Below are 15,066 nucleotides of genomic sequence, written 5' to 3' on the forward strand. Positions count from 1 at the left end.
CAACGACTTAGTGATGGAGAGATCAAAAGAAGTTCAGGGCATGGTTGTACTAAGTCTTGAGTGCAGTGCAATCATCCAGAAGAAGGTTGTACCCAAGAAGCTCAAAGATCCTGGATCATTCACTCTACCCTGCTCCATTGGACCTATGTCTTTTGAGAGGTGCCTATGTGATCTTGGCGCTTCAGTGAATCTGATGCCATTCTCTGTGGCTAAGAGGTTGGGTTTCACAAGGTTTAAGGGATGCGACATTTCCCTCATCCTGGCAGATAGATCAGTGAGACTTCCACATGGTATCTTAGAGGACTTACCTGTCAGGATCAGAGACGTGGAAGTGCCAACCGACTTCACGGTTCTGGAGATGGATGAAGAACCTAAATATCCTCTGATTTTAGGAAGACCCTTCCTAGCGACTGCTGGAGCCATCATTGATGTCAGAAATGGCAAGATTGACCTCAATCTGGGCGACAACTTCACTATGAAGTTTGACATCAAGGATACCTTGAAGAAGCCAACGATAGGAGGACAAGTCTTCTACATTGAAGAGATGGATAAATTGGCTGACGAGTTGTTGGAGGAACTAGCTGAAGAAGATCATCTCAAAACCGCTCTAACCAAGGATGGAGAAGAAGGGTTTCTGCATGGGGAGACCACTTGTTACAAGAATCTGCTAGATTCCCACAAAGAAACGGATGGATCAGACGAATTCGAGCAGATATCTGACGCAGAGGAGGTATGTGCAGTTGAGACAGAGAGTTCATAACGTGATATCTGCCGTTCGACCGACGTCAAGACCCGACTCGAGACACCATTGTCCCGTTCGATCGAGTCGCACCCCTCTCACTCGACCGCGATCATTCAAGACTCCCGTGCTGACGACTGGTCGGAACTGAAAGCTCCAAAGGTAGAACTCAAAACTCTTCCTTCCGGGCTCAAGTACGTCTTTCTGGGAACCAATTCAACTTATCCTGTTATAGTGAATGCTAGGTTGAGTGATGATGAATTGGGGGTGCTAGTAACTGAGCTAAAAAAGTATAGAAAGGCTATTGGTTATTCTTTAGGTGATATCAAGGGAATTTCACCTAGTCTTTGCACCCATAGGATCAATCTTGAAAATGAATCATATGCTAGTATTGAACCACAAAGAAGATTGAATCCTAATCTGAAAGAGGTAGTGTAGAAAGAAATCCTAAAACTACTTGATGTTGGAGTTATCTATCCTATCTCTGATAGTACTTGGGTATCTCCAGTACATTGTGTACCTAAAAAGGGAGGAATTACTGTCATCAAAAATGATAAGAATGAGCTAATCCCCACTAGGACCATCACAGGACATAGGATGTGCATTGATTATAGGAAGTTGAATGCTATATCTAGGAAAGATCATTTCCCTCTTCCTTTCATTGATCAAATGTTGGAAAGACTAGCTAGTCATCCCTATTATTGTTTCCTTGATGGGTATAGTGGATTCTTCCAAATCCCTATCCACCCAAATGACTAGGAAAAGACAACATTTACTTGTCCTTATGGCACTTTCGCTTACAGACGCATGCCATTTGGTTTGTGCAATGCTCCTGCCACCTTTCAGAGGTGCATGACTTCAATTTTCTCGGATTTAATTGAGGAGTCAGTGGAAGTGTTTATGGACGACTTCTCTGTATACGGTTCCACTTTCTCCTCCTGTTTGTTGAATTTGTGCAGGGTATTGACGCGATGTGAGGAGACAAACCTGGTGCTGAACTGGGAGAAGTGCCATTTCATGGTTGAGGAAGGGATCGTTCTGGGACACAAAATTTCTAAGAAAGGGATTGAGGTTGACAAAGCTAAGATTGAGGTCATGGTTCAGCTTCAACCACCTAAGACAGTGAAGGACATCAGGAGTTTTCTGGGACATGCTGGGTTTTACAGGAGATTCATCAAGGACTTCTCAAAAATTGCAAGACCTTTGACAAGGTTGCTGTGAAAGGAGGTTGAGTTCGAATTTGATGCAGCATGTTTGGAAGCCTTCAGCAAGATCAAGGAAGCCTTGGTATCAGCACCTATAGTGCAAGCTCCGAATTGGGATCATCCTTTTGAAATCATGTGTGATACTTCAGACTTCGCAGTTGGAGCAGTTCTGGGACAGCGTATTGACAAGAAGCTTCATGTCATCTACTACGCGAGTCGCACCTTGGACGAGACCCAGGGAAGGTATGCTACCACAGAGAAGGAACTCCTGGCAGTTGTGTTTGCATTCGAGAAATTCAGGAGTTATCTTGTGGGTTCGAAGGTCATTGTGTATACCGATCATGCCGCTCTGAGACACATCTACTCGAAGAAGGATACCAAACCGAGACTGTTGAGATGGATCCTGCTTCTCCAGGAGTTTGACATGGAGATAGTTGACAAGAAAGGAATAGAAAATGGAGTTGCGGACCACTTGTCAAGGATGAGGATCGAAGATGCTGTTCCAATAGATGACTCAATGCCTGAGGAACAACTTCTGGTCGCCCATGTTTGTGAGCAGATGCATGACGCCGGGGTTGAGAACCTAAAAATCAATTGTATGGCGATCACCTCGGATACTGCGCCATGGTATGCTGATTTCGTGAATTACAAGGTCTGTGGAGAAGTTCCTGATGACATGGATCCCTACAGGAAGAAGAAGTTTTTCAGAGAAGTCAACCACTACTTCTGGGATGAACCCTATCTGTACAAGAGAGGTTCTGACGGTCTGTTCAGAAGATGCATAGCAGAGGGGGAAGTACAGGGAGTGCTTGAGCACTGTCACGGCTCCACCTATGGAGGTCACTTCGCCACATTCAAGACAGCTCAGAAGGTTCTCCAAGCAGGTCTCTGGTGGCCAACCTTGTTCAAGGACGCTCACAGTTTCATCACCAAGTGTGATGCTTGCCAGAGGATGGACAACATCACGAGGAGGAACGAGATGCCCCAGAACCCGATCTTAGAAGTTGAGATATTTGATGTTTGGGGTATCGACTTCATGGGTCCTTTCAACTCGCCATCGAATGGCAATGTCTATATTCTGGTGGCAGTTGATTATGTTTCTAAGTGGGTCGAAGCCATTGCCAGTCCTACCAATGATCACAAGGTTGTTCTGAAGCTGTTCAAAAGCATAATCTTTCCAAGGTACGGGATACCCAGAGCAGTGATCAGCGATGGTGGTACTCATTTTGTCAACAAGGTGTTTGAGAGTATGCTGCGAAAATACGGGGTGAAGCACAAGGTGTCTACTGCATACCACCCTCAGACCAGCGGACAGGTAGAAGTCTCAAATAAGCAGATTAAAGGTATCTTGTCAAGAATTGTTGGGGTTTCGAAGAAAGATTGGTCTGTGAAGCCGGACGAGACTCTTTGGGCATACAGAACAGCATTCAAGACGCCAATAGGCAGAACACCTTTTTAGTTGATATATGGTAAAGCATGTCATCTCCCTGTAGAGGTCGAGTATAAGGCACTTTGGGCTATCAAGTTGTTGAACTTGGATATTGACGCAGCTCAGGCTAAGAGGACTCTTGATCTACATGAGTTGGAAGAAATCAGACTTGACGCCTATGAGAGCTCAAAGATCTACAAAGAAAGGACCAAGAATTTTCATGACAAGAAAATCGTTGTCAAGGAGCTTAAGACTGGGGATCAGGTTTTGCTCTTCAACTCCAAACTTAAGTTATTTCCTGGAAAGCTTAAGTTTAGGTGGTCTGGACCTTTTGATGTCAAGGAAGTTCTGCCATTCGGAGCCATCACTCTCCTGAACAAAGATGGTAGTGAATTCACTGTAAATGGACAGAGAGTCAAGAAATATTTAGCTGACCAAGTCCGACCAGAGGGGTTTTCAGTTCCCCTCTATGAACCCCCAAAAGCCTAAAAAGCTGAAAAGTCAAGCTAGTGACTTTAAACAAGCTCACTTGGGAGGAAGTCCCAAAGGTATCACTGTAAATATTTTTTTTTTAGGACTCTTGTGTTTTTAATTTTTGTTTTTGGTTTTCTTGAGTTCAGGAATCTACAGAAGGGAGTCTAAGCAACAATAAAAAAAATGCAGTTAAAAGAGTGAATTTAGAGTGAAGTCGAGTATAATGAGTTCTACAGAAGAGATTGGGGATAAAAAATATATAAGGGTAAAAGCAGTTCAAGGAGAGACTGTTGGTTTAATGAGGGAACAGAAGACAATATGGAGAAGGAGTCTTAATTATTGGTTTTATCAATCTTCTCCTCTCACCCACGTGCCCATCATTTCACCTCCTCTCACCCTTTGTTCCCCCCCACTAGACAAACAACCTTTATGTCTCATCCTCTCACATCATCCCACCACCACTCTCTTTTCCTCTCCACTTGCACTCTCTCTTTCTTCTCCCACTTGCACGACATCTTCACCATCCTCATTATTTAATCAAAACTCTCCTCACTCTTTACTCCCACCAACCAAACACAATTCTCTCACACCTCACCCTCTCTCTTTGTTTAATTTTCAAGACATCCTCACGAAAAGCAAAGGCACTGCGTTTCAACCACCGCCAACCCTCACCGCCCCAACCGACGACCCAAGCGGTGAAGCTGCATCACTCGAGCCAACATTTCGAGCTCCCTCTATTCCCCGCTCGAGCCACCATCGAAGTACACTCGAGCCGTCGTCTTCCACTCGATCCCTCCACCTCAAGTCACTAATCAAGTCACGCCATCAAAGCTCCGTCACGCTCTCCACTCGACCCTCTCCGGACTCACCTCGTTCGAGTCGCACGCTCTTCACTTGACCCTTGCCGTCAAAATCTCGATCGAGTCGCGCCATCACAGCTCAACTCACGTCCGCTCGAGTCGCCGTCAAATTCTCCCTCGAGTCGCGCCATCACTATTTCACTCGATCGGTTTTCTCGCTCCATCGTCACCGCTCGATACACTCGATACACCGAAGTCACCACCGTTCGATTCGACCGAATCCGACTCCGCTCGAGTCGCCGTCAGAATCACGAGTCGACCCCCGCCGACGTTGTGCCTCCGCTCGAGTCGACCTTTTCTCCACTCGATCCACACGGCGAACTCACCAATCGATCCATATCCGACTTCCAAGTGAAACACTAAGTCACGCCGACGACACAACTTGATTTACTACGTTATCGGTTCACTCTCTCTTTGCACTTATTATTTTCTCACTAACGTATTAACGTTTAATTTTTAGTTTACATGTTTCAGAGAAACAGAAAAAGTATTGAGCTTATACACGAGATGAGAGATGCATATGGTTGTATTGCTGGAGAACGTTCATCCCCAGAATCCATGGCGAAGCATTTCATGAAAATGAGAAACATGGTTGACGAGGTTGTTGGGGTTCAGAACAACTAGCGGGTTCGAGCAGACCAGACAAACCGCTTTCCAAGAGCAAGAGTCGCGGGAAGAGACCGGCCCGAGTTTCCCTCTCCATAGACGAAGGCAGTGACTACGAACAGGAAGAACCTGCGTCGCGTCCAGCACAAGAGCCAAGAAAATCTGTACTACGACGACAATATGAGACGAAGCTGACTCCCAAAGAGTACTACGAGCTGTTCCAAAAGTGCGAGTTTAGTGGAACAAGATATCCACATCCTGAGACGATGGAGCTACTAGGGATTGGCGAGGATGTTCAGTACTTGTTTCGGCGATGTCATCTGGAGAGAATTATGAACACCCCCAAGAGTGGATACAGAGAGGAGACAATTCAGTTTCTTTCTACCTTGGAGATGCACTGGTACGCGGATGAGCCAGGCATGATGTCTGATGGAGGATTGGGCTACATTACCTTCCGCGTTCATGGCCAGTTCTGCAATCTTACATTTCGAGCCATCGAAGAGATATTCGGTTTTCCCAGCAGAACAGGCACCATGCCGCAGTTTGACAGGAATGAGATATCTGCTCTCTGGGCAACGATCGGAAGCACGCCAACATTTACTACATCAAAAACAAAGGCGACGAAACTGAGAAGCCCGGTGTTGCGTTACTTCCAGAAAGCAGTCGCAAATGCCTTTTATGCCAAGGAGATTAAGGGATATATTACTTATGGCGAGCTTGAGATGATCGATCTGGCACTTAAAGGACTCTCGTTCACTTCCATGGATTGTACTGCGCTGCAAGGCGATATGTCCAACACCTCCGTCTCGCTCTACCTTCTCAACTACATCATGTCATACAAGACTTGGGTCTTGAGACTCACCAGCAACCGCACTCCAGGAGTAATGTGTATGAGAGATATAGTGACTTGGTTTCTTGAGGCTGCAGGCGTTGCTCTATAATCCGAGCCGTACCCACCACGCTGGATAGACATAAACAACTTGCGGCAGCTACGCACTTTGGACTCGGGTTTGAGGAATGGACGATTGCTATACAAGTTTGTGCATCCTGCGGTCGGACCCTCGAGATTACTCCTCCCTTGCGTCGACCTGACTACAATCTTGAGGGGTGAGCATGTCGAGTTCATTCCCCTTGCGGATGCATTATACCACTCTGATGTGGAAGAGCAACATGTCGACGTCGCAGAACCAGGAGAAGATCCGATGGAAGAAGACGCAGTTGAGTACCGCCCTGAGCAATTCTACTTTGAAGAGTACACCGAACCGAGAATGAGCAGAGGGGTCAAAGCAGCTCATGACCACCTCAAAAAGCTTCAACAATGGGAGAAAGCCAGAGACAAGGTGCTTAGCAGCCTTTCCAAGACTGTCAAGAACCTCGTGCGTTTGTTTAGCTGCTCGACTTCCACAACCGCCGTCCCCAGGTTTGTCCCCGAGGATAACAGACCAATGTCAGGACGCCCTTCCACGAGCCTAGCGCGAACACCTTCCCCGAATCCCTCTCCAGCGCATCAATCTTCATATGTGCCACGGCAGCGTCAGCCTACACCCGTCCCTTCACGCCATTCGTCACATGAATCTAGGGAGAGAAGGGGACAAGGTTCGCGTGGTTCAGGAGCCTCCTCAAGTCGTCGATCAGCGCGCTGTTCTGCAGCTCATGCTGAGCAAGAGGTTGAGCAACAATTTGGGCAGCAAGGTGATTATCAGCCTACGAATGTGGTAGTATTAGTCTCGGACCATGGCGAATCCAGAGTCGACGACATGCAGTGCGACGAGCAGCCGAGCACTTATCAGAACACGCAAGCGGTTGAGCAACAAGTCGACCAACCCGGTGAGACCACTCCTGCGGATCCCGAACACGGTGAAGGACAGAGCCAGTACCACGCACCAACTCCTTGGGCGAGCTCCGACTCCTTCTTCTACTACTGAGGTACTCCTACCTTCCCTTGTATATACCATTTCATTTGTGAATTGTTTCTGTTGTGATTCTTAAATTCTCCTGCAAATTTTTCTTACACAGGAGACTGTGTAATTTAAGTTTGGGGGAGGGTTTGAGATGATGTATCTGATGATGTTTTCTGTGATTCTTATTTCAAATTTTTGCATTATATCATGTTTGAGATAGCATTCATCTATTTGCATAGAAAAACCAAAAAAAATTGAAAATTTTTGAAACTTTCCACAAAAACAGAGTGTTCATGTAGCTTGCACTTGCATATTAGGATTGAGTCTAGTGTCATTCATATAGGGTTGTTGCATTTAGCATAGGGATTGATGATGATTGTAACCTTGGTAGCATGCTGAATTCAATAGGATAGGATCAAGGCCCTTGTTATTAGTTCTTTGATGCATGTTGATTGAATTTGAAAATGTAAGATTGAAGCATGTTCTGAATTAACGTCATTTCCTATCTATCTGAACCTAATCCTGACTTGCAATTATCTTGTTATGCATTGAAGTTGAACTCATGGATACCATATACATACTTGGATTGTCTTTCACATTTTTACCACCCTTGTCAATCCAAGTAGCTGATTTCCATCTTTGGAACAGTTTCCCGCACCCTTAACCAACCGTTCTTTCAAGCCAATTGTATTCTTGAGTGTCAGGTCTTTTCCGAGTTGAGCTTGTTAGAAAGTGCTAGGTTCTAACCGACAAGAGTAGGATCCTGTGTAGCTCTAGTTCGCGTTATCCGGACTAGTAGGACTAGGTGAGAACTTGACATTGGGTATTGGGTTTGGATTTGTGCAGAAAAGTAAAGGGTAGAAAGTCTTAAGGAAGGGGATGTGTTTTCAAGGTTTACACGTCTAGTAAAGGATTTGGGGTGAGCAAAGTAAAAAGAATAATTGGTTCTGGGCATGAAATTAAAAAAAAAATTAGACAAAGAAAAGAAAGTAAAAATGCTTAAGATGTCTAGAGTTTTCAGAAGAAAAGAGAATGAACCATAGTGATATTAGAGTTTTCCCAATCCGCTAGAGCGATAAGAAGTGAACTCTTCCTAAGACCAAATCTAAAGAATGAAAGAATGGGTTTGAGATGAAGTTTATGATGAAGGATAGAGATAGGTCCAACTTCGGTTTGGAATGTTCTTTGGGTAGACAGGGCGCTGCTCTTGTATGCATCAGTTGGTTTCAACCTTTAGCCTTCTCTTAAGCTCAACTCTTTTCATGAGAGAACCTTTTTATGTATCGATGGAACCACTTGAGAAAGAGACCACATTTGTCTCTAACCTTTCACCCTAGCCAAATGAGTTCAATGACACTGCATAGCTTGATTCATGGTTCTTTGTTAATAAATGTTAAAGGGGATGATTGATAGGATTGCATGTGTAGATCAAACGAATGAAATTCCTTCACCACGCATCATAGAACTAAAAACAAGGACCTTGATTCTAACTACTCTATTCAGCATGTTATAGGTTCTGAGACCCCATCTTCACACCTCTTCTCCATACCTTGTTCTTGATCGTTTGCTTGAGGGCAAGCAAAGAATAAGTTTGGGGGAGTTGATATGTCTATATTTTGTCTCTGCTAAGCATGTTTTTGTCACACATCTAGTTAGGATAACTAATTGTTTTGCATGAATTTCTACTCTCTTTTGTACACTTTTCATATTTAGGTAGTTCTTGCATTATCTTTGCATACCTCGTGCATTTTGGAGTATTTTAGGTATTTAGGAGACTTTGGAGCCAGGCTGTCTCGAGTCGCGCCATCATTCCGTCATCACACATCCGCTCGGGTCGCGCCATCATTCCATCATCACACATCCGCTCGGGTCGCGCCATCATTCCGTCATCACACATCCGCTCGAGTCGCGCTGTCATGCCGATCGAGTCGCGCTGTCGTGCAGATCGAGTTGCCGTTCGAGTCATGCCGTTCGAGTCGCGCTGTCTTGGGATTCAGCTTTCGACGTCTTCATGAAAGTTGTAGCCAATTGAGTCATCTTTCCAATGCTATTTATTTCAAGCCAATCAGAGGTGTGGTTCAAAAGTTATCATCGTTTTAGTGGAGGCGTATACATCCAGATCGAGTCGCGCTGTCGTGCCGATCGAGTCGCGCTGTCGTGCCGTTCGAGTTGCGCTTTCGTGCCGTTCGAGTCGCGCTGTCGTGTCGTGCCAACGCTATCACTCCACTCGAGCCAACGCCATCACTCCACTCGAGCCAAGGCCATCACTCACTCGAGCCATTACTTGTTCGCACATGTCAGGGAGACGTTCCATCCTACACGCTTCAGGAGATTCCCAAACCGACGCTTGATCTTGTCGTTTTAAGTTTTAGGGATTTTATGTCTTTACTATAAATACGTTTTGTTAAGTCTTTGCGACATCATCTTAGTTTTTATCTCATTTTTATTTTGTAAGGTTTCCCTAGCCACCAAGAACCGTTCTCAGACTTTGTATCCAGATATCTTTTAAGACATTGAGTATTTGCATTTGATTTCTTCTACAAACTTGTTTATCTCATTTTTACCTATCTAAGAATGCTTGTTTCAATGTTTTCTGAGTTTGTATTGTTGACGATGATTTCCGGATCTGAGTAGTGCGTTAGTTCTTGAGGATGGGATAGATTAGGGGGAGGATCTTAGGATGTAGGGTGTTTAAGCTTGATTTGTATGATTCCCTTCTGGACTAGAGTTAGAATTACTAGTTTCTCTCTGATCAATTGGAACTAGGTTCGAGACATTTCCACACCCAAAAGGTGTTCGATGAAATGCCTGACCAACTAGTGCCAGAGACTTACGTTCCTAGCCTAAGAGATTAGTTGTCTAGGATGTTTGTTGACGTGAATGAACTTGTTTGTCATGCCTGCTCGACCACGTTTCTCTAGCGAGAGCTAGGTATGGAAGTGGTTGAGTCTGAGTAGCTTTTACCAAGAGATTGGATTAGCTAAGTTGTGATGTTCGTTGTTTAGGGATAGATTGCTTGTGGCATGTTAAACACTCTATAGACTAGGATACTCCACCGACATCAATTACTCCCATCCTTAGGACTTTTATCCTTTTGATTGATATTACATTCCTGAGATTGTTTCGCTTCTTGCTTTTTAGTTCATGCTTAGACTCGTTTCTGTTTTTATTATTTTTCGTTTCTTGTCTTGCATTCTCGTTTCTAGTTCCAGAACACATTTCTGTTCGCATTTTTGTCATTCTAGGATTGTTAGAAAGAACACTCTTTTTGAATTGGCTTGACTTGTGATTCCTTGATTGCATCTTGATTGCTAGCAACATCCCATTTGGATTGACACCTTAAATACTACAACACTTAAGGTTAATTGAACCTGCTAGGATAAGACACACAAAAATCCTAGTATCAGAATTACCATGGCTGCTTCTGGGTTTCTATAGAAATGGATTTTTGTGCAGTGGAGGTAGCCAGATCTGGAGTTAAGGTGACAAGAAATGGTGGAAGATGAGAAAGGAGGACTGAGTTTTGGTTGAATCGGGTGGGTTTGGTGTCGCGGCGGCGGAGGAAGACGACAATAAGAGAAGAGAGAAGAAATCTGGAGACGAAGAGGAGATCTGAATACGATGAGAAGAGGAGATCTGAAGAGGAAAAGAGATTTTGAGACAAAGAGAGAAGAGAATATCTGGAATCGAAGAGGTGAAATTAGAAGGAAAATAAAATAGATAATGGTTTTTTTTATATATTTTTTATTCCATTTAAGCAGAAAATAATTTTTTTTTGGCTAAGTATCACCCGCTTTTTGTGGTTTTTGGTTCCGACTCCCAAATTTAGATTCCCGCTTAGTCATTTTTAGGTTTAGCGTTTTTATAACGCTATTACATAGTCTCATTTTTTTTTATCATCAATGATAGCATTTACGAAAACAACGCTATGCTTTTCTGCTATCAATGCTAATATTTCTTGTAGTGCATTGTTTAGACCTAAGCTTTATTTTTCCCTGCAACTTTTGAGAGCAAAACCCTGAGAGATATTTAAAGAGCTTTTGGAGAGAATAATCAAGACTCCTTCAGAGAAGATTCAGCACTCCTTTATTTCTTCCTTTAATTTCTTAATGCAATTTATTCAGAAGATGTTTTGTGTTCTTACAATTATGTCTGAGTAGATCTGCTTGTTAGGTTTAGGGTTTCTCATTAGGGATTTCATGGATTGTTAGATCTGTTAATTTAGGATTCATTATCTTTTGTGTTCTTCACCATAGGTTGTTTTTAATGCTAGATCTTTGATTATTCATCTGGATTTAGATCTTAGGATTATTGATTTATATGAGAATATAATTGATTTTCCTGATAAAAACCTTTGGTGAGCAAAATTACTTTTTTACAAAGAGATTTGGATTAGTGATTTTGTGAACTTATCTAAACCTGATTTTATTGCTGGTTTTTAACTTGAATTTTGCAAAGAGATTTGAATTTTCTGGTTTTAAAACTTAGATAATATTTGCAGTGAGAACTGATTTATTTTATAATTGTGTTTAGAGTTCAAGAACGGTGCTTAATTGTTGAATCCTGCTTACTTAATTAATTGATCTGATTTTCTATGATTTCTTGAGAATTTCCCTAGGCCTAGCGTTTCATCCTTCTGAATTTACAACTCTTTTATTTTCTGTTTTATTTTACAATTTAATTAAATATTTCTGTTTAACATAATTAAAAGATTATTAAATCTATTGTGTGAATCTAGAGTTCTTGTGGATTCGATCCCTAAGTACTACAATTGATATCTTAATTTGAGAGAGTAGCTCAGGGTTAAATTTGAGCATATCAAATTTTGGCGCCGTTGCCGGGGACTCTTTTGATTCACCATTAGATTAAAATCTTTGATTTTGTCTAAATTTTTCTTTTTCTGTTTTACTCACACGCTTTTGTTTCTTTTCTCTTGTGTGTTTCAGGTACATGCCTAAGCCTAGCACCAGGAAAAATCCTACTGGTCCAGTTGTTAAGCTTACAAACCAAGAGTTAGGACAACTAGAGCGTGATAATACAAAAGCAGCCAAATCAGCGAAGATGGCCAATATAATCATATTGAGACCTGATGAGGCTGGGGTTTTGAAGGATCAAGAGGGTAATGTGCGCAACGAACGTGGCCAAAAACTTGATGTTGAAGGCCAGGTTATTCAAGAAGAACTCGTTGTGGCCAATGGGAATGCAGATGGCGTCGATCGACGCAACGATGGCATCGATCGACGCAACCAGGAAGGCATCGATCGACACAATGCTGGTGTCGATCAATGCAATGCCAGAGGCGACGGGACAACAATGGAGAACTTTTCAAGACTCTTGCGGACTTCAACAGACCAGACTTGTTCTATGAGAACCGCTCTGCAATTGTCCCTCCTCCATTCCCAAGGAATGATTTTGAGCTGAAGCCTGCCTACTTCGCTCTTGTTGGACAAAGGCCATTCCAGAACTTGCCAAATGAAAAGCCTCTAGACCACATTGAACACTTTGAGGACATAGTCACAAGCATCAAGGCTAATGGAGTCACAGAGGACTATCTCTACTGCAAGCTTTTCCCCTACTCTCTTGATGGGGAAGCTTCTCATTGGCTAAGGCAACTCAAACCAGGATCTCTGACAACCTAGCATGACATCAATGTGTCATTCTTGAACTACTTCTATGTTGATGCAATGTCTGATGAGCTGAGAATTAAGCTCTCCACCTTTAGACAAGGACCAGCTGAATCTTACAAAGCTGCTTGGGTAAGATTAAAAGCATACCAGAGAGACTGTCCACATCATGGGTTCTCAGAGGTGCAGCTGATTAGTATCTTCTTCAGTGGTATTGATTGGAGATATCAGATGGCTTTGGATGCTGTTAGTGATGGGAACTTCAAGACAAGGTCCCCAGATGAAGCTGAACAGTTGATTGAAAGGCTAGCATCCAGCAACAGTACTAAGAATGCAGACTTAGAGCGGAAGAGAGCACATGAAGGCCATGATTCAAATCAGTTTGCTGAAGTGAATGCTAAGTTGGATACAGTGCATAACCTTCTTGTTGGAAAGAAGTCAGTCCATTTTGCTGAAGATGTTGAGATTTTTGAGCCAAAGCCAGAGACTACAGAAGAAAATGTCAACTATGTGTATGGAGCTGGGTATCAAAGTCAGAGATTTGGTCAGAAGAATTCCTTCACAGGAAATTCAAACAACAACTTCACTAGGAACTATGGTTCTTCTTCTTACCAACCCCTCCCTCCACCCAATTCAGAGAGCAAGATGGAATCAATGCTTGGACAAATTTTGGAAGGTCAATAGAAGTTAATAGTGGACTTCAATGGGAAGATTGATTCTGTATACACTGAGCTGACTGGGAAGTTTGATGCATTGAATACTCATGTCAAGAAGCTGGAGAATCAAGTGATTCAGACTGCTGGGTCTGTTAAAAGACAAGAGGAACTTCTTTCTAGAAGAACTGAGAACCCCAAGCATGCTTGTAATGCGATTTTGGTGAAGGAAGGAGACGAAGATACGTCACTTGATCCAGCATCGACCGATGCAGCTGCTAAGCATCGATCGACGCAACCCACGGTGGTCGTAGAAGGGTTGACTTTGCAAGACAGCATCGACCGATGCAACTCTAGCATCGACCGATGCAATGTCGAGACCGAGAAGGGAGTTACGAAAGCTCCGATTCCAGTTGCTGAGAGAGTGTACAAGCCTAAGGTTCCTTTTCCTAAGCCTAGGAGATCCAAACAGGAGATTGAAGAAGCTAGATGCAAGGCTATGATGGACAAGGTAATGATTGAGATGCCATTAATTGATGCTGTCAAATTTTCTCCTGGGATTAAGCGGTATGTCAAGAGAATGGTCACCAATGTTTTGAGTCCTGAGGAAGGAGCACTGCTTACAAAGGATGTCAGCTCAATTCTGTTGAAGCAGCCTCCACAGAGGAAGAAGGATAAGAAGCAGGAGGTGGTTGTCTCTAAGGAAGTAAGTGTAGTGATTCAAAATAGGATTGCAGAGAAGTTACCAGATCCTGGAAGTTTTGTGTTAGATTGCTCTATCTCCACAGGAAGGTTTTCTCACTCACTTTGTGATCTTGGTTCTAGTATTAACCTGATGCCCCATTATGTTGCTGTGAGACTTGGGATGACAGATTTCAAGCCAACTAAGATCTCTCTTATCTTAGCTGATCGGTCCCGCAGAATCCTGAAGGTGTCTTAGAGGATATTCCAATCAAGATTGGAGATTGCATGATTCCCACTGACTTTGTGGTGCTGGAATATGACAAAGAGCCAAGTGATCCTCTCATTTTAGGACGCTCTTTCTTGGCTACAGCTGGTGCTATCATAGATGTGAAGAAGGGACACATATCTCTGAATGTGGATGATTTGGTCATGAACTTTGAGATGGACAAGCTGAGAAGGGCTCCCACCATTGATGGTCAGACATTTTCTATGGAGATTGCTTCTGATGATGATCTGATCATAGAGCTTCATGAAGACATTACTGCTGGGTATGTCAAAGAGTTGGAGACTCTTGAGAAAGTGAGCAAGCAAGTTTTTAAGCTTGAAGATTGGATTGGAGATCATCTAATCAGTACTAGAGATCATGATGAGCATCTGATGCATAACAAGTCGCTGGTAGATGACGTTTTTGTGATGGAAACACGGATTGCTGAGAAAAGCTGCGGAATCGTTGAAGAAACACGAGTAGCAGGCCAAGCATCGATCGATGCAGCTGTTGCATCGATCGACACTCCTTCCAGAGACAGTTTGGACTTGTCCACAACCACATATTCTCCCGTTGGATCCTTAGCTGCAAGTCCTAGACCAGTTATAAAGCTGCAATCTCACCAT

At 43.3% G+C, this 15,066-nt stretch overlaps 1 non-coding gene and 1 pseudogene across 1 annotated transcript; one reads left to right on the plus strand and one right to left on the minus strand.

The window, feature by feature from the left end:
• The first annotated feature begins 358 nt into the window (after window positions 1-358).
• On the plus strand, window positions 359-10,720 carry LOC147938595 (uncharacterized; annotated as a pseudogene).
• Window positions 10,721-12,907: 2,187 nt separating this feature from the next.
• On the minus strand, window positions 12,908-13,014 carry LOC147938596 (small nucleolar RNA R71). The gene has a single exon (XR_015567678.1). It is a non-coding gene; the product is annotated as a small nucleolar RNA R71 (small nucleolar RNA).
• Between the last annotated feature and the right edge of the window lie 2,052 nt (window positions 13,015-15,066).

This window comes from Camelina sativa, chromosome 9, assembly GCF_030686135.1.
Source record: "Camelina sativa cultivar CO46 ecotype springtype chromosome 9, ASM3068613v1".
Classification (NCBI taxonomy): Eukaryota; Viridiplantae; Streptophyta; class Magnoliopsida; order Brassicales; family Brassicaceae; genus Camelina; species Camelina sativa.